Source organism: Bombina bombina, chromosome 1, assembly GCF_027579735.1.
Source record: "Bombina bombina isolate aBomBom1 chromosome 1, aBomBom1.pri, whole genome shotgun sequence".
Lineage (NCBI taxonomy): Eukaryota > Metazoa > Chordata > Amphibia > Anura > Bombinatoridae > Bombina > Bombina bombina.
This window is the reverse complement of record NC_069499.1, coordinates 91,926,079-91,946,109: the sequence shown is the minus strand read 5'-3', so window position 1 is coordinate 91,946,109 and position 20,031 is coordinate 91,926,079.

The following is a 20,031-nucleotide window of genomic DNA, read 5'->3' as shown; positions in this document are numbered from 1 at the left end:
CTATTCTCATGTTAGTTACATCTTTTCATTTTCAATCCAACAACATAAATGCAGTAGCATATATCAATCACCAAAGAGGTACCCACAATTCCCTAGCAATGAAGAAGGTTTCTTGTATTCTATCTTGGGCAGAATGTCATCAGTGTACTATCAAAGCAATCCACATTCCTGGGGTTAACAACTGGGAGTCATCAGCCAATTCATTTGGGGGAAATGGTCAATCAATGAGGATATTTTCTACCAGTTGGTTCAATGCTGGGGCCTGCCGGAGATAGACCTGATTGCATCTTGTCTGAATCACAAACTTCCAAAATATGGAGCAAGGTCCAGGGACCCTCAAGCAAAGCTGGTAGATGCATTTTCTTGGCCTTTTTATCTAGTCTAAATTTTTACTCCAATTGTTCCAGCATGGCCTCACAGGAATTGATATGCCGATTTGATTCATATTTACAGTATTCCTCCATGTCATCTTTCTTATCATCCAGATCTGTTGTCTTGTGGTCTTCAATCTCTCAATTTGACTGCTTAAAGATTGAATCTCAGAGGGGTTTTTCTGATTAAGTCACTGATACTCTAATTTAGGCTCAAAATCTAGTTCCTAGGAGAATTTATCACAAGTAATGGAAAGTTTATCTTTCTTGGTATGTGGAGTGAGGGTTTAATTGCCATTCCTTTAGAATTCCTAGAATTTGTTGGCTAGTACCTTGAAGGGACACATTTCTGCTCTTTCTGTGTTATTTTATAACGGCTAGATTTAGAGTTTTGTCGGTAAAGACCCGCGTATCTAACGCTGGCTTTTTTCTGGCCGCACCTTTAAAATAACTCTGGTATTGAGAGTCCACAGAATGGCTGCGTTAGGCTCCAAAAAAGGAGCGTAGAGCATATTTAACGCAACTTCAACTCTCGATACCAGAGTTGCTTATGGACGCGGCCAGCCTCAAAAACGTGCACGTGCACGATTCCACCATAGGAAACAAGGGGGCTGTTTGAGCTGAAAAAAAACCTAACACCTGCAAAAAAGCCGCGTTCAGCTCCTAACGCAGCCCCATTGTTTCCTATGGGGAAACACTTCCTACGTCTGCACCTAACACTCTAACATGTACCCCGAGTCTAAACACCCCTAACCTTACACTTATTAACCCCTATTCTGCCGCCCCCGCTATCGCTGACCCCTGCATATTATTATTAACCCCTAATCTGCCGCTCCGTAAACCGTCGCTACTTACATTATCCCTATGTACCCCTAATCTGCTGCCCCTAACACCGCCGACCCCTATATTATATTTATTAACCCCTAATCTGCCCCCCACAACGTCGCCTCCACCTGCCTACACTTATTAACCCCTAATCTGCCGAGCGGACCGCACCGCTACTATAATAAAGTTATTAACCCCAAATCCGCCTCACTAACCCTATAATTTTATTTATTTATAAAATATTTTACCAGGAAGGTAACCCTATAATAAATAGTATTAACCCCTAATCTGCCCTCCCTAACATCGCCGACACCTAACTTCAATTATTAACCCCTAATCTGCCGACTGGAGCTCACCGCTATTCTAATACATGTATTAACCCCTAAAGTTAAGTCTAACCCTAACACTAACACCCCCCTAAGTTAAATATAATTTTAATCTAACGAAATTAATTAACTCTTATTAAATAAATTATTCCTATTTAAAGCTAAATACTTACCTGTAAAATAAATCATAATATAGCTACAATATAAATTATATTTATATTATAGCTATTTTAGGATTAATATTTATTTTACAGGTAACTTTGTATTTATTTTAACCAGGTACAATAGCTATTAAATAGTTAAGAACTATTTAATAGCTAAAATAGTTAAAATAATTACAAATTTACCTGTAAAATAAATCCTAACCTAAGTTACAATTAAATCTAACACTACACTATCAATAAATTAATTAAATAAAATACCTATAATTATCTACAATTAAACCTAACACTACACTATCAATAAATAAATTAAATACAATTCCTACAAATAAATACAATGAAATAAACTAACTAAAGTACAAAAAATAAAAAAGAACTAAGTTACAGAAAATAAAAAAATATTTACAAACATTAGAAATATATTACAACAATTTTAAACTAATTACACCTACTCTAAGCCCCCTAATAAAATAACAAAGCCCCCCAAAATAAAAAAATGCCCTACCCTATTCTAAATTACTAAAGTTCAAAGCTCTTTTACCTTACCAGCCCTGAACAGGGCTTTTTGCGGGGCATGCCCCAAGAAGTTCAGCTCTTTTGCCTGTAAAAAAAACATACAATACCCCCCCCAACATTACAACCCACCACCCACATACCCCTAATCTAACCCAAACCCCCCTTAAATAAACCTAACACTAAGCCCCTGAAGATCTCCCTACCTTGAGTCGTCTTCACCCAGCCGAGCCAAATTCTTCATCCAAGCGGAGCAAGAAGAGGTCCTCCATCCGGTAGAAGTCTTCATCCAAGCGGGGCAGAAGAGGTCTTCCATCCGATTGAAGTCTTCATCCAAGAGGCATCTTCTATCGTCATCCATCCGGAGCGGAGCGGCAGCATCCTGAAGACCTCCGACGCGGAACATCCATCCTGGCCGACGACTGAACGACGAATGACGGTTCCTTTAAATGACGTCATCCAAGATGGCGTCCCTCGAATTACGATTGGCTGATAGGATTCTATCAGCCAATCGGAATTAAGGTAGGACTATTCTGATTGGCTGATGGAATCAGCCAATCAGAATCAAGTTCAATCCGATTGGCTGATCCAATCAGCCAATCAGATTGAGCTTGCATTCTATTGGCTGTTCCGATCAGCCAATAGAATGCGAGGAACCGCCATTCGTCGTTCAGTCGTCGGCCAGGATGGATGTTCCGCGTCGGAGGTCTTCAGGATGCTGCCGCTCCGCTCCGGATGGATGACGATAGAAGATGCCTCTTGGATGAAGACTTCAATCGGATGGAAGACCTCTTCTGCCCCGCTTGGATGAAGACTTCTACCGGATGGAGGACCTCTTCTTGCTCCGCTTGGATGAAGAATTTGGCTCGGCTGGGTGAAGACGACTCAAGGTAGGGAGATCTTCAGGGGCTTAGTGTTAGGTTTATTTAAGGGGGGTTTGGGTTAGATTAGGGGTATGTGGGTGGTGGGTTGTAATGTTGGGGGGGTATTGTATGTTTTTTTTTACAGGCAAAAGAGCTTAACTTCTTGGGGCATGCCCCGCAAAAAGCCCTGTTCAGGGCTGGTAAGGTAAAAGAGCTTTGAACTTTAGTAATTTAGAATAGGGTAGGGCATTTTTTTATTTTGGGGGGCTTTGTTATTTTATTAGGGGGCTTAGAGTAGGTGTAATTAGTTTAAAATTGTTGTAATATATTTCTAATGTTTGTAAATATTTTTTTATTTTTTGTAACTTAGTTCTTTTTTATTTTTTGTACTTTAGTTAGTTTATTTCATTGTATTTATTTGTAGGAATTGTATTTAATTTATTTATTGATAGTGTAGTGTTAGGTTTAATTGTAGATAATTATAGGTATTTTATTTAATTAATTTATTGATAGTGTAGTGTTAGGTTTAATTGTAACTTAGGTTAGGATTTATTTTACAGGTAAATTTGTAATTATTTTAACTATTTTAGCTATTAAATAGTTCTTAACTATTTAATAGCTATTGTACCTGGTTAAAATAAATACAAAGTTACCTGTAAAATAAATATTAATCCTAAAATAGCTATAATATAAATATAATTTATATTGTAGCTATATTAGGATTTATTTTACAGGTAAGTATTTAGCTTTAAATAGGAATAATTTATTTAATAAGCGTTAATTAATTTCGTTAGATTAAAATTATATTTAATTTAGGGGGGTGTTAGTGTTAGGGTTAGACTTAGCTTTAGGGGTTAATACATTTATTAGAATAGCGGTGAGCTCCAGTCGGCAGATTAGGGGTTAATAATTGAAGTTAGGTGTCGGCGATGTTAGGGAGGGCAGATTAGGGGTTAATACTATTTATTATAGGGTTAGTGAGGCGGATTAGGGGTTAATAACTTTATTATAGTAGCGGTGCGGTCCGCTCGGCAGATTAGGGGTTAATAAGTGTAGGCAGGTGGAGGCGACGTTGTGGGGGGCAGATTAGGGGTTAATAAATATAATATAGGGGTCGGCGGTGTTAGGGGCAGCAGATTAGGGGTACATAGCTATAATGTAGGTGACGGCTCTTTGCGGTCGGCAGATTAGGGGTTAATTATTGTAGGTAGCTGGCTGCGACGTTGTGGGGGGCAGGTTAGGGGTTAATAAATATAATATAGGGGTCGGCGGTGTTAGGGGCAGCAGATTAGGGGACATAAGTATAACGTAGGTGGCGGTCGGCAGATTAGGGGTTAAAAAAATTGAATTGAGTGTCGGCGATGTGGGGGGACCTCGGTTTAGGGGTACATAGGTAGTTTATGGGTGTTAGTGTACTTTAGAGCACAGTAGTTAAGAGCTTTATGAACCGGCGTTAGCCCAGAAAGCTCTTAACTACTGACTTTTTTCTGCGGCTGGCATTTTGTCGTTAGATTTCTAACGCTCACTTCAGCCACGACTCTAAATACCGGAGTTAGAAAGATCCCATTGAAAAGATAGGATACGCAATTGACGTAAGGGGATCTGCGGTATGGAAAAGTCGCGGCTGAAAAGTGAGCGTTAGACCCTTTTTTGAATGACTCCAAATACCGGCGGTAGCCTAAAACCAGCGTTAGGAGCCTCTAACGCTGGTTTTCACGGCTACCGCCAAACTCCAAATCTAGGCCTAAGTTTGCCATCACTTGTTAGAATCAGGCTCCTCCATGGAATCTCAACCTAGTTTTGTCTGGGCTATCTGCTGTTTCCTCTGAAGCGCCTTATCTAGTTTTCCATCAGGATAAGGCAGTTTTACATACTCATTATAGTTTTTTTCTGAAAGTGGACTCTTGGGAGAATATCAATCAAGAAATTGTAGTCCCTTCTCTATGTCCTTATTCTAAAAATTCTAAAGAAGGGTTGTTACACAATTTGGAAATGCTTAGGGCATTGAAATATTATCTACAAGCTATAAAAAAGTTTTGGCAGTCCTTAAGTTTATACATTTGTTTCTTTTATAACCAAAGGGGTCAGAATGCTACCTCGGTTTCCATAGCTTCTTGGCTAAAGAGTTTGATTCATAATGCTTATTTGGAAGTCGGCAGTCTCCTCCTTCTCATATCACAGCTCATTCTACTCGTTCAGTGTCTACTTCAATGGTCTTTCAAGAATGAGGCTTCAGAAGATAATATTTGCAAGGCAGCAACTTGGTCAGTTATCATTTAGATGTATTTATCTTGGCTGATGCAGCTTTTGGCAGGAAGGTTCTTCAGGCAGTTGTTACCGGTAAATTAGTGCCTGCATTTCCTTTTTGTCCCAACCATTTTGGTGGGCTCCACAGATTGGGTATTGGTTCCCAACAGTAAGGAATAGTTGACCCTCACCACCTTAAGAAAGAAAACATAATGTATTGTTACCTAATAAACTAATTTCTTTCTTGATGGTGAGAGTCCACAAGCCCATCCATTTTTTTTAATGTTCTAGTTGGAGGCAGTTCTAGATTGCACCTCTTTTATCCTACTTGGCTTTCCTACTTTCTTTTTTTCTAATTCTTGGCTATACAGTAAGTGCAGGGAGAGAAAGTCTGCAGCATCACCTGACAGCCAGGATGTATCAAACAGGAGCCAAATGGTAACAATAAAACTTTGCCAAGGAGCTTCCAATAAAAAGTAACAATTTATTGCAGGGCTCATTATAAGCGTCATAATTATGCAGTGTTGAAGACTCATATATGCATATGCCTTTGCTATATTTTTACAACATTATTAAGCCGTAAGAAAAACGTGGTATAATAAACTTGCCTGAAATACATTGAGTATAGAGCTTGTTGTGCTATAACAGCACGGAGGGTGCAGTATTTATTCACAGTAATATGGCTAACCCTGAGAATAATTTGTCCTGAAGGACCTAGACGCTTCACTGTATAATTATGAACAAGAATTGGAGGGTATCTTTAAGGACAATGAAATCACCATTGATGGTTTATTCCTTCAAATTGACTCAGAAGAAAAGACATCAAATTGGATTTAGACATAAAAACTTTCCTGCTGTATTAAAAACAACTTAGGATCCCTAGAGTTCTGAGGATCAGACAATTTCCCTCCTTCTTGGTGACGGATGTTGATTTTATCAATAAGAGTAAGAAGATCCTCAATGACTGTTCGTTTACTCTTATGGACTTGCTCATAGAGTACAAGAAGCAACACAGATTGGATTTAATTACTCAAATTAAGACTGTACAGAATGATTTAAATGTGTTTCAAACAAATACAAAATTTGAGACATATGATAAAAAATTTGAGCAAAATATGGCATGTTTCACAAAAGAATAATGGAATTTTAAGAAACAGAAATTGGCAAGGGATAAGAGGGACTATGACTTTAACAAGGTTTATAGGTGGAACAGCAGTGCTCTGGGGAACCAAAATCATGATCAGGTATTCCACAAAGGAGCAATTGGAAAATCTGTCAAAATTTTTTAAAAGGTACAATTTGTGGAAACCGAGTATAAGGTTGAGAACATAGACCATGATTTTAAGGATGTAACACCATCTAGAAGTATATCTGCCCTAGACACACCTGAGATTGTAGATGATAATGAGTAAAAAAATTGAATAACGCCTAGGCACCAAACAAAAAAGAAAAAACAACAAGGGGTAGTAGAGACAGGAAAACCTCAAAGAAAGGAACAGGTCAGGTACCAAACAAGAACACAAATAAGAAAGTATGTGTAAATAATGTTGTAAACCTTTCAAAGACAAAAGTGACCACACCAGAAAAAGAGGTTTTAAGTCTAGGTTTGGGGTTCACTCCAACTACAAATTTCAGTCTGTTCAGTATCATTCAAGATTTGAATAAGTTTGTGCGCAAACTAACACTCAAAAAACATTGAAAAACAGGATTTACAGATATCACCATTGGGACCACCTCCAATAAGGACTCTCTGAATTTTACAGAGCAGTGTACTGTCATGGACCTCACTTTGTTACTTAATGACAATGTCCCTCAAACTTACAGAGAAACCCTACTTCCTTTCAAGCCTAGCATAAAAAAAGCAACTTTTACCCTGTCCAAAGTAGATCAAAATGTATAGAGGTTTTCCAAAGAACGATAGAACACAAGCTGAAAACATTATCTGATAAGGTGACACAAACAAGTACAGCTGTAATCTCACTTGTGCACAAAATCAGGCATTGAAAACTCTAAAATCCAATCCTGATATTGTTTTAAATGATTCAGATAAAGGCAGGAACGTGGTGATCATGGGCTGTGACTTCTATGTTTCTGAGTCCCTTAGGCAATTAGATAGTCAGAAAATATACTCTAGACTTTGTTTCAACCCAACTCAAAAATTTAGACTTCATATGAAAGATATTCACACTTTAGGGTTACAAAGCGGTGTATTTCATGAAACTCTTTTTGATACACTTTTGCCATCATCACCCCTTACTCCTATTTTTTACTTTTTACCAAAGTTGCACAAGGATAATCGCACCCCCCAGGGAGACCTATCATCTCGGGGGTGGGTCCCTTCTGGAGCTCTCTAAGTTAGTAGACTCCTTTTTACAGCCTTTGGTTAGTGAATTAATGAGTAGTACAGAACCTAGAATGGAAAAATTCCAACAGATTTATTACCATGGACATGTCATCGCTCTATACCTCCATCCCCCACCAGCAGGGTCTACAGGCTATTTAATTTTTTCTTAATAATTTTTCTAATTATTCAGAAGATGTAAAGCTTTTTTTCATTACTGCTATTGAGTTTTTATTAACACACAACTTCTTTTTGTTTGAGGGTTTTTTTTTTTTATCTCCAGAGACGTGGAACAGCAATGGGGGCAAAATTTGCCCCCTCCTACGCCAATCTCTTTATGGGATGGTGGGAGCTGTTCCACGTCTATGGAGATACTTACCCCTTCAAGAAGCATATCATTTATTGTGGACGTTATATAGATGACCTGCTTCTGGTGTGGGATGAGGACACTGCTGTATCATTCATGGAGTCTATGAATGAGAACTCTCCTAACTTGAAGTTTGTGGGTAAACAACATACTTGCACAATCAGATTTCTTGACATTGAGCTAAGAGCAAGTGTTGAATAACACACAATTGAGACCTGTTTGTTTAGAAAATCCACAGGGGGCAATACCATCTTAAATAACAACTCTTGCCATCCAAAACATGTATTAATGGCAGTACCTAAAGGCCAGTATATCAGAACTAAGAGAAATTGTTCCATTAGTTCTGCATACATTGAGCAGTGTAATATGCTACAGGATAGACTCAGAGAGAGTTACCCGGATACTTTATTTGTATAAGACTAAGACATTGGTGGATCAGATGCCACGTGACTCTCTATTACAATATAGAAAACTCAAAATGAAGGGTAGAAGTTTGAACCAATCAAATTCTAGTGGGAAATTGATCTTTAGTACCCCATACAGCCTAGAATTTAATAAGATTTTTGATTTAATAAGGGAATGTCTGCCTATCCTTACTATGGATCCAGCATTGGAAAACATTGCATCTACAGGTTGCAGGTTTGTGGCAAGAAAAGGGAGAACCATTGGCAATATGGTTGCACCTTCTTACCTTCCTACAAAGAATGTTAGGACTTGGTTAACAGGGAGGAATGGTTTCTATAAATGTAAAGCTAGGAAATTCAAAACCTGCAACTATGTTACAGAGGGTAATACTTTCAGGTCTACTGTAACAAGTAAAACATACACAATGAGATATAATTTAAATTTCAGTTCCAACCATGTAGTATATCTCCTTACTTGTATGGGGGCAATATACAATACGTTGGAAAAACATAAAGCGCTCTGAAGGACAGCTTTGGAGCACTTTAGGGACATAGAAAATCTGGATATCTTTACTCCGGTCACTAAACATTTTAAAAATATGCATGAGGCTAATGCCTCTCTTTTGTCCATACAAGCCATTGATCATGTACCCCCACCCAAGAGGGGTGGTGATAGAGAATATACACTTAGCTACAAAGAGGCGCAGTGGATTTTAAATATCAACACTAGACATCCTTTAGGCATAAATATGGAGAGTGATGTTAATCTTTACATTTAATTGCCTTTTGTTTTCTATCTCTATGCTTAATCTATAAGAAGTGACAATGTAAATAGGTATTTAAGTATTCCACTATTTATTGTGTAAATTTCAGGGTAGTCACGGGTAGAATTCTAACAAACAAATTTATATGTACTGTATTTTTTTTAGATTAAGGAATTTTTCAGAGGGGGTTAATGCAATTAACGTTTTTAATGCTGTATGTTCCTTTAAATAGGGGTGAGAGAGAGACAGTAATCAGCAGTGAACAAGTGCGGTGGACCAGCACAAAACATGTCTGTTTCCTACCTACTTTGACCCTTCTGCCTTGATGTGTTAGCCTTTGGCCTTTTGGTTTTATACTGCACGCCTCAATAAATTGTTACTTTTTATTGGAAGCTCCTTGGCAAAGTTTTGTTGTTACCATTTGGCTCCTGTTTGATACATCCTGGCTGTCAGGTGAGGCCGCAGACTTTCTCTGCCTGCACTTCCAATTTTCTGTAGCGTTGTGACAAAGACGCTGTCTGCTTGGGCTCCTGGACTGAGGGTTCGGCATTGGCAAGCTGAGTGACTGTGCACATGCTGAAGAGACACTGCCCGGGTACCGTGGAGGTGGTAAGCGCCCCTGTTGTGGTTTTTCTTTGGCTATACAGTAGACTGGAAGGTGCAGGGAAGTGGGTGGGATATAAAATTATTGGTGTAGGGTGTCTTAGCCTCCTCCCGGTGGCCAGGTGATAAATTCCCAACAGTAAGGAATTGTGGACTCTCACCAAGAAAAAACGATTGTATAAGGTAAATAATAAATTATGTTTTCTCTTGTTAAGTGTATCCAGTCCACGGATCATCCATTACTTGTGGGATATTCTCCTTCCCAACAGGAAGTTGCAAGAGGATCACCCACAGCAGAGCTGCTATATAGCTCCTCCCCTCACTGCCATATCCAGTCATTCTCTTGCAACTCTCAACAAAGATGGAGGTAGTAAGAGGAGAGTGGTGTATTATAGTTAGTTTTTATCTTCAATCAAAAGTTTGTTATTTTTAAATGGTACCGGAGTGTACTATTTTATCTCAGGCAGCATTTAGAAGAAGAATCTGCCTGCGTTTTCTATGATCTTAGCAGAAGTAACTAAGATCCACTGCCGTTCTCACATATTCTGAGGAGTGAGGTAACTTCAGAGGGGGAATGGCGTACAGGTTATCCTGCAATAAGGTATGTGCAGTTAACATTTTTCTAGGGATGGAATTTGCTAGAAAATGCTGCTGATACCGGATTAATGTAAGTTAAGCCTAAATACAGTGATTTAATAGCGACTGGTATCAGGCTTATTACCAGAGATACATACTCTTATAAAAGTGCAATATAAAATGTTTGCTGGCATGTTTAATCGTTTTTATATATGCTTGGTGATAAAACTTATTGGGGCCTAGTTTTTTTTCCACATGGCTGGCTTGATTTTTGCTTAGAAACAGTTTCCTGAGGCTTTCCACTGTTGTAATATGAGTGGGAGGGGCCTATTTTAGCGCTTTTCTGCGCAGCTAAAATTACAGACAGAGACATTCAGCTTTCCTCAGCAGTTCCCTGCATGATACAGGACATCTCTGAAGGGCTAAAAAGGCTTCAAAAGTCGTGTTTGAGGAAGGTAACAGCCACAGTAGAGCTGTGGCAGTTGTGACTGTTTTTAAAAACGTTTTTTTCATTTGTTATTCCGTTTTTGGTATTAAGGGGTTAATCATCCATTTGCATGTGGGTGCAATGCTCTGCTAACTTGTTACATACACTGTAAAAATTTCGTTAGTGTAACTGCCTTTTTTCACTGTTATTTCAAATTTTGACAAAATTTGTTTTTCTTAAAGGCGCAGTAACGTTTTTTATATTGCTTGTTAACTTGGTTTAAAGAGTTTTCCAAGCTTGCTAGTCTCATTGCTAGTCTGTACAAACATGTCTGACACAGAGGAAACTACTTGTTCATTATGTTTAAAAGCCATGGTGGAGCCCCATAGGAGAATGTGTACTAAATGTATTGATTTCACCTTAAACAGTAAAGATCAGTCTTTATCTATAAAAGAATTGTCACCAGAGGGTTCTGTCGAGGGGGAAGTTATACCGACTAACTCTCACCACGTGTTGGACCCTTTGCCTCCTGCTCAATGGATGCACGCTAATATGGCGCCAAGTACATCAGGGACGCCCATAGCGATTACTTTGCAGGACATGGCTGCGATCATGGATAATACCCTGTCAGCGGTATTAGCCAGATTGCCTGAATTTAGAGGCAAGCGCGATAGCTCTGGGGTTAGACGAGATACAGAGTGCGTAGATGCTGTAAGAGCCATGTCTGATACTGCGTCACAATATGCAGAACCTGAGGACGGAGAGCTTCAGTCTGTGGGTGACATCTCTGACTCGGGGAAACCTGATTCAGATATTTCTAATTTTAAATTTAAGCTTGAGAACCTCCGTGTATTGCTTGGGGAGGTGTTAGCTGCTCTGAATGACTGTGACACAATTGCAGTGCCAGAGAAATTGTGTAGACTGGATAAATACTATGCAGTGCCGGTGTGTACTGATGTTTTTCCAATACCTAAAAGGTTTACAGAAATTATTAATAAGGAGTGGGATAGACCCGGTGTGCCGTTTTCCCCCCCTCCTATATTTAGAAAAATGTTTCCAATAGACGCCACTACACGGGACTTATGGCAGACGGTCCCTAAGGTGGAGGGAGCAGTTTCTATTATAGCAAAGCGTACCACTATCCCGGTTGAGGACAGTTGTGCTTTTTCAGATCCAATGGATAAAAAAATTAGAGGGTTACCTTAAGAAAATGTTTATTCAACAAGGTTTTATTTTACAGCCCCTTGCATGCATTGCGCCTGTCACTGCTGCGGCGGTGTTCTGGTTTGAGGCCCTGGAAGAGGCCATCCATACAGCTCCATTGACTGAAATCATTGGCAAGCTTAGAACACTTAAGCTAGCTAACTCATTTATTTCTCATGCCATTGTTCATTTGACTAAACTAACGGCTAAGAATTCCGGATTCGCCATCCAGGCGCGTAGGGCGCTATGGCTTAAATCCTGGTCAGCTGACGTGACTTCAAAGTCTAAATTACTCAATATTCCTTTCAAGGGGCAGACCTTATTCGGGCCTGGTTTGAAAGAGATTATTGCTGACATTACTGGAGGTTAGGGTCATACCCTTCCTCAGGACATGGCCAAGTCAAGGGCCAAACAGTCTAATTTTCGTGCCTTTCGAAATTTCAAGGCAGGTGCAGCATCAACTTCCTCTGCTTCAAAACAAGAGGGAACTTTTGCTCAATCCAAGCAGGCCTGGAAATCTAACCAGTCCTGGAACAAGGGCAAGCAGGCCAGAAAGCCTGCTGCTGCCTCCAAGACAGCATGAAGAGCCCCCTATCTGGCAACGGATCTAGTAGGGGGCAGACTTTCTCTCTTCGCCCAGGCGTGGGCAAGAGATGTTCAGGATCCCTGGGCGTTGGAGATCATATCTCAGGGATATCTTCTGGATTTCAAAGCTTCTCCTCCACAAGGGAGATTTCACCTTTCAAGATTATCTGCAAACCAGATAAAGAAAGAGGCATTCCTACGCTGCGTGCAAGACCTTCTAGTAATGGGAGTGATCCATCCAGTTCCGCAGACGGAACAAGGACAGGGTTTTTATTCCAATCTGTTTGTGGTTCCCAAAAAAGAGGGAACCTTCAGACCAATTTTGGATCTAAAGATCTTAAACAAATTTCTCAGAGTTCCATCTTTCAAGATGGAAACTATTCGGACCATCTTACCCATGATCCAAGAGGGTCAGTACATGACCACAGTGGACTTAAAGGATGCCTACGTTCACATTCCGATTCACAAGAAGCATCATCGGTTCCTAAGGTTTGCCTTTCTAGACAGGCATTACCAATTTGTAGCTCTTCCCTTCGGGTTGGCTACAGCCCCGAGAATTTTTACAAAGGTTCTGGGCTCACTTCTGGCGGTTCTAAGACCGTGAGGCATAGCGGTGGCTCCTTATCTAGACGACATCCTGATAAGGGCGCCAAGCTTTCAAATTGCCAAGTCTCATACAGAGATAGTTCTGGCATTTCTGAGGTCGCATGGGTGGAAAGTGAACGAAGAAAAGAGTTCTCTATCTCCTCTCACAAGAGTTTCCTTCCTAGGGACTCTTATAGATTCTGTAGAAATGAAAATTTACCTGACGGAGTCCAGGTTATCAAAACTTCTAAATGCTTGCCGTGTTCTTCACTCCATTCCGCGCCCTGCGGTGGCTCAGTGCATGGAAGTAATCGGCTTAATGGTGGCGGCGATGGACATAGTGCCATTTGCGCGCCTGCATCTCAGACCGCTGCAATTATGCATGCTCAGTCAGTGGAATGGGGATTACACAGATTTGTCCCCTCTACTAAATCTGGATCAGGAAACCAGAGATTCTCTTCTCTGGTGGTTATCTCGGGTCCACCTGTCCAAGGGTATGACCTTTCGCAGGCCAGATTGGACGATTGTAACAACAGATGCCAGCCTTCTAGGTTGGGGTGCAGTCTGGAACTCCCTGAAGGCTCAGGGTTCATGGACTCAGGAGGAGAAACTCCTCCCAATAAATATTCTGGAGTTAAGAGCGATATTCAATGCTCTTCTAGCTTGGCCTCAGTTAGCAACACTGAGTTTCATCAGATTTCAGTCGGACAACATCACGACTGTGGCTTACATCAACCATCAAGGGGGAACCAGGAGTTCCCTAGCGATGTCAGAAGTCTCCAAGATAATTCGCTGGGCAGAGACTCACTCTTGCCACCTATCAGCGATCCATATCCCGGGCGTAGAGAACTGGGAGGCGGATTTTCTAAGTCGTCAGACTTTTCATCCGGGGGAGTGGGAGCTCCATCCGGAGGTGTTTGCTCAATTGGTCCATCGTTGGGGCAAACCAGAACTGGATCTCATGGCGTCTCGCCAGAACGCCAAGCTTCCTTGTTACGGATCCAGGTCCAGGGACCCAGAAGCGACGCTGGTAGATGCTCTAGCAGCTCCTTGGTTCTTCAACCTGGCTTATGTGTTTCCACCGTTTCCTCTGCTCCCCCGACTGATTGCCAAAATCAGACAGGAGAGAGCATCGGTGATTCTGATAGCACCTGCGTGGCCACGCAGGACCTGGTATGCAGATCTTGTGGACATGTCATCCTTTCCACCATGGACTCTGCCTCTGAGAAAAGACCTTCTAATTCAAGGTCCTTTCAATCATCCGAATCTAATTTCTCTGAGACTGACTGCATGGAGATTGAACGCTTGATCCTATCAAAGCGTGGCTTCTCCGAGTCAGTCATTGATACCTTAATACAGGCACGAAAGCCTGTCACCAGTAAAATTTACCACAAGATATGGCGAAAATATCTTCATTGGTGTGAATCCAAGAATTACTCATGGAGTAGGGTTAGGATTCCTAGGATATTGTCCTTCCTCCAGGAGGGTTTGGACAAAGGATTATCAGCTAGTTCTTTAAAGGGACAGATTTCTGCTCTGTCTATTCTTTTACACAAGCGTCTGGCAGAAGTTCCAGACGTTCAGGCATTTTGTCAGGCTTTAGTTAGAATTAAGCCTGTGTTTAAACCTGTTGCTCCTCCATGGAGCTTAAACTTGGTTCTTAAAGTTCTTCAAGGGGTTCCGTTTGAACCCCTTTATTCTATTGATATCAAACTTTTATCATGGAAAGTTCTATTTCTGATGGCTATTTCCTCGGCTCGAAGAGTCTCTGAGTTATCTGCCTTACATTGTGATTCTCCTTATCTGATCTTTCATTCAGATAAAGTAGTTCTGCGTACAAAACCTGGGTTTTTACCCAAGGTGGTTTCTAACAAGAATATCAATCAAGAGATTGTTGTTCCATCATTGTGTCCTAATCCTTCTTCAAAGAAGGAATGTCTTTTGCATAATCTAGACGTAGTCCATGCCTTGAAGTTTTACTTACAAGCTACTAAAGATTTTCGTCAAACATCTAACCTGTTTGTTGTTTACTCTGGACAGAGGAGAGGTCAAAAGGCCTCGGCAACCTCTCTTTCTTTTTGGCTTCGGAGTATAATCCGTTTAGCCTATGAGACTGCTGGACAGCAGCCCCCTGAAAGGATTACAGCTCATTCTACTAGAGCTGTGGCTTCCACCTGGGCCTTTAAAAATGAGGCTTCTGTTGAACAGATTTGCAAGGCTGCGACTTGGTCTTCGCTTCATACCTTTTCAAAATTTTACAAATTTGATACTTTTGCTTCTTCGGAGGCTGTTTTTGGGAGAAAGGTTCTACAGGCAGTGGTTCCTTCCGTTTAAGTTCCTGCCTTGTCCCTCCCATCATCCGTATACTTTAGCTTTGGTATTGGTATCCCACAAGTAATGGATGATCCGTGGACTGGATACACTTAACAAGAGAAAACATAATTTATGCTTACCTGATCAATTTATTTCTCTTGTAGTGTATCCAGTCCACGGCCCGCCCTGTCCTTTTAAGGCAGGTCTAAATTTTAATTAAACTACAGTCACCACTGCACCCTATGGTTTCTCCTTTCTCGGCTTGTTTCGGTCGAATGACTGGATATGGCAGTGAGGGGAGGAGCTATATAGCAGCTCTGCTGTGGGTGATCCTCTTGCAACTTCCTGTTGGGAAGGAGAATATCCCACAAGTAATGGATGATCCGTGGACTGGATACACTACAAGAGAAATAAATTTATCAGGTAATCATAAATTATGTTTTCTTTGCCCCTTCACCCTAACAACATGTCATAATACCACACATGTGAAAGAGTAAGGTTTCACAATTCTAATAAGGGTTTTTTATGTCCTTATGGCTATGAAGTGATCATTATAGTAATACTAATAATAACCTAGTAACCACTTGCTTCATTTAATTGTACCGTTGATGTTAGGGCTCATAGATCAATGTTTGTCTCAACTAATAAAATAAATGTAAGAATCAAATAGGGTTAACTGAGAGAATGTACAAATAGGGGATAGTTTTTAATTCTATATAGGATAACTTTTGATAGAATTAATTTATGTTTAGTAAAATAATGTTGCTATGCTGAGTGGTTTTGGACATGGATGGGAACATGCATACAGTTTGAAAAATGGTTTAAACCGTTAAATCACACATCTGGGAATTTAGAATTTTTTGTAATTTTAAATTTGTGTGATATTTTTATGTTTAGATATTTTATACCTACTCATTTTCTGCATAAATCACAATATGGTGAATAGTGACAACAATAATAATTGTTCTCTTTTCTGATTTTCACTTGTTAAAAGTATATATGTGCTACAACTATTTTGGGAATAAGCTAATAATGCACTGTATATAGTATAGGTCATGTGACCTGCGCAGTATTTTTTAAGTAACAGAGGAAAAGTCACAAATGCGCATGCAGTGACAAAAACTTAAACTGCGCTTGCGATGGGGATCTAGTATTTGTTACAAAATATATGCTACATTCCAATTAAATGACGTGTAGCAGTTGAATATAGTCAATTTAAGCTGCGCTCTACCATGCCCAGATTTTTTAATGGGCTAGTTTGATTTTGAATGCTGGAAAGCTTTTTAAACTGTGAATTATTTTCAGTTTGAAAACTAATTCTATCTTCAGATATTTGGTACTGCTATGGAGTCCTACATTGACAGAATTAAAAAGTTGAATCAGTGGGTTGAAAAATTGAATAACATTCCCAGTACTATACGTTTTAAACACCCCTACAGCAAATAATCAACTGACTTCCTGAATGTGAAAGTATTCATTAAAGCAAGCTATCCAGCTAAGTTAAATAAGGTTAGATTCTTAGGCCTCTATTTAACAAAGTCTGGCGGACCTGATCCGACAGTGCGGATCAGGTCTGCCAGACCTCGCTGAATACGGAGAGCAATATTCAGCATTGCACCAGCAGCTCACAATGGGTCGCCAGCAGGGGGGTGTCAATCAACCCGATCGTACCCGATCGGGTTAAATTCCGGCAATGTCTGTCCGCCTTGTCAGAGCAAGCAGACAGGTTTATGGAGCAGCGGTTTTTAGACCGCTGCTTCATAACTGGTGTTTCTGGCGAGCCTGCAGGCTCACCAGAAACACGGGGCATCAAGCTCCATTCGGGGGTTGATAGATAGGCCCCTTAGAGTGAGGTTATAAGAAGAAGAAATTGGATGAGGCATTAGCTATAGTTATGTCAAATGTAAATAATCAAGAGGAAGTTACTGAACCAAAGTGGATTTACATTTATTACAAAGTTTGCCCCTAGTAAAAGAGGGTTGATTAATGAGATGAAGAATGAATGTCCACTGGTACAAACAGATCCATTACTACAACTTGGAGAATTGGATATACCTAGGGTAGTATACAAACTATGCAGAGCTCTCAGATATCTGTTGATGGACACTGACCATGTGGGCAGCTATGATCCAGCTGAATTAAAGCATAGGAAGGTTAGCTGTTTCAGATGCTTGAGCTGTACTACCTGTAATAGTATGGTACCAGAAACCTCATTTCGGCATCAAACGAGAATGAAAAAGTATAAGATAAAACATTTTGTCACTTGCACAACCCAATATATTGACTATCTTCTTAACTGTTCATGTGACCTTTTTTATATCGGCAAGACAGTGGATAATGCAAGAACCCACCTGGCTAATCATTGTTCAGCAATCCATGCAGCTATCAGGATCGGCAAATTGGAACAACCAGTGGCACGTCATTTTGCTAATGCTGGTCCCACTGTTAAGGATCTTAGATTTAACATCATTCACCATGTTCCCCCATTGAGAAGAGGGAACAACCGGGACAGAATGAACTACAGAAAGAATCAAAATTGATTTATGAACTTGGGACTGTAGCCCCTAAGGGCTTGAACGGACACATTGGTTGACAATCTTTACTCTACGCTTAGTTTAAAACTAGAGGAGGCTTTACAACGGTTACCCTTACATACTGTGGTTGTATTACAATCTATATGGGTGTTGTTGTGATATGGCATTTTCTGTTTACAGCTATTATACCCTACTTTTGTGGGTACATCTTCCCCTCCTGTAACTTTGATTTTTACATGTTATCTAATGATTTTTAACATTTTTTCTAAATAAAGTTTTTCTCATATTTTTTAACAATCTTTTCCTGTTTTTTTCTGGAGATGCGGGATTACAGAGTGTGTTTACTATCATTGTTATTGACCTACACCACAGAGGTCGTTTATCCCTGCACTATTATTAGAAATAAGGACTGGACTTTTCTCCATCACACCTACATTTGCAAAGGATACCGCTGAAGACAAATTGGAGACCGCTATGGTTATGTTTGTAGCACCACTGTATATGTTTTTCCTTTCCCCCAGAATCTATGTTGGTAACAGTTGGCAGCTTTAATAACACCCTTAACTTCTAAGTGAAGATTGCATGGTCTCATTAACATAACTTACATTGTGCGGTATTGAATACAAAGTTTTTCATTCTTTGGAGAGTTCTAATACTAAAAGTGTATATTATTCTGAATCCTTACTTTTGCTTGGATTTGGCCCATCTTTGATCTGAAAGTTGATCTGAAGGTTGGCTGTGTTGTTTTTCCGTATCGGCAAGTCCAGTGACGCTGCGCAGGGTGTGGTCTGATAGTGATGACGTCACATTGAAGGTACGATTGCTCCGTGTTGTGGTCTGTTCGCTGCAGTTCCAGGAGAATATGAGATCCTTTAAAAAGGAACTGTGGCTGTTTAAACAGCAAAAAATGCACAGAGATAAATTGGACTATGAGTTGAATAAGGTCTATAAATGGACCAATAATAGTGTTTATAAAACATCCTTTAAGGGCAGAACCCCAAGTAGGAACACTCATAAAAACTAGATAAGAAAAAAGATAAGAAAGTCATATTCAGTGAAAGTGAATTTGAATATGACACCTCAAATCAGGAGACATTACCACAACAAGCTAGCAATTCAACAATAGTCCGGGAACCCATTTCTGTGCTAGACACCCCAATACCCTCCACTCTCATACAGTCAAAAAATGGGGAGGGCAGCTTCAAACCAAACATACCGATAAAATAAAAAAGAAAGTACGTAGAGGGAGTAGGGGACAAGGCAGAAGGGGTAGGCAACAGTCGATATCCTCAGAGGAAAAAGGTGTCTTACAGGACAGTCCATAAACAATGTAGCTAACCTGTCTTCCAGAAATCTCAGTGATCAAGACATTTCTCTTTTGAATAGGGGTTTAAGTTTTGCTCCCAGTTGTAATTTTGATTTTTTTTTCCACCATACTAGATGTTAATAAGTTTGTTAGGGACTTATCTTTAAAAAAACATTTTTCCAATGAGGATAAGGAATTAACCAATTATACCGAAAATAATGAAGTTGTCTGTGTGCATCCCATTCCTAGTTTCAATTTTAGTGATTATGCTGCTATGACGGATATGCAGGAACTCATAAAGGAGAGTGACTGCACACAAACAACCAGATATGGTCCCTCTGAAAGAGATATTGATATGAGCAAGTTTAGAGAGAAAAGTTACTTTTACCCCATTCACAGTAGGGGTCAGAATCTACAAATATTCCAACAGACTTTAGAAACTCAGCTCATTGAATTAGACAAAAAGAACAAAACTACTAATGTTAAACAACATAGAGGTAATAATTTGACTACTCAGGAAAGGAAAGCAATTCAGATACTTAAAAATGATCATAGTATTGTGATCAGGGAATCCGATAAAGGTGGCAATATGGTGGTTTTAAACAAAAGTGATTATTTAACAGAAGCCACTAGGCCGTCCAATTGTGGCAGGTATTGGCTCATTGAATGAAATAATTTCTGATCTGGTAGATACCTTTTTGCAACTCATAGTTGTCA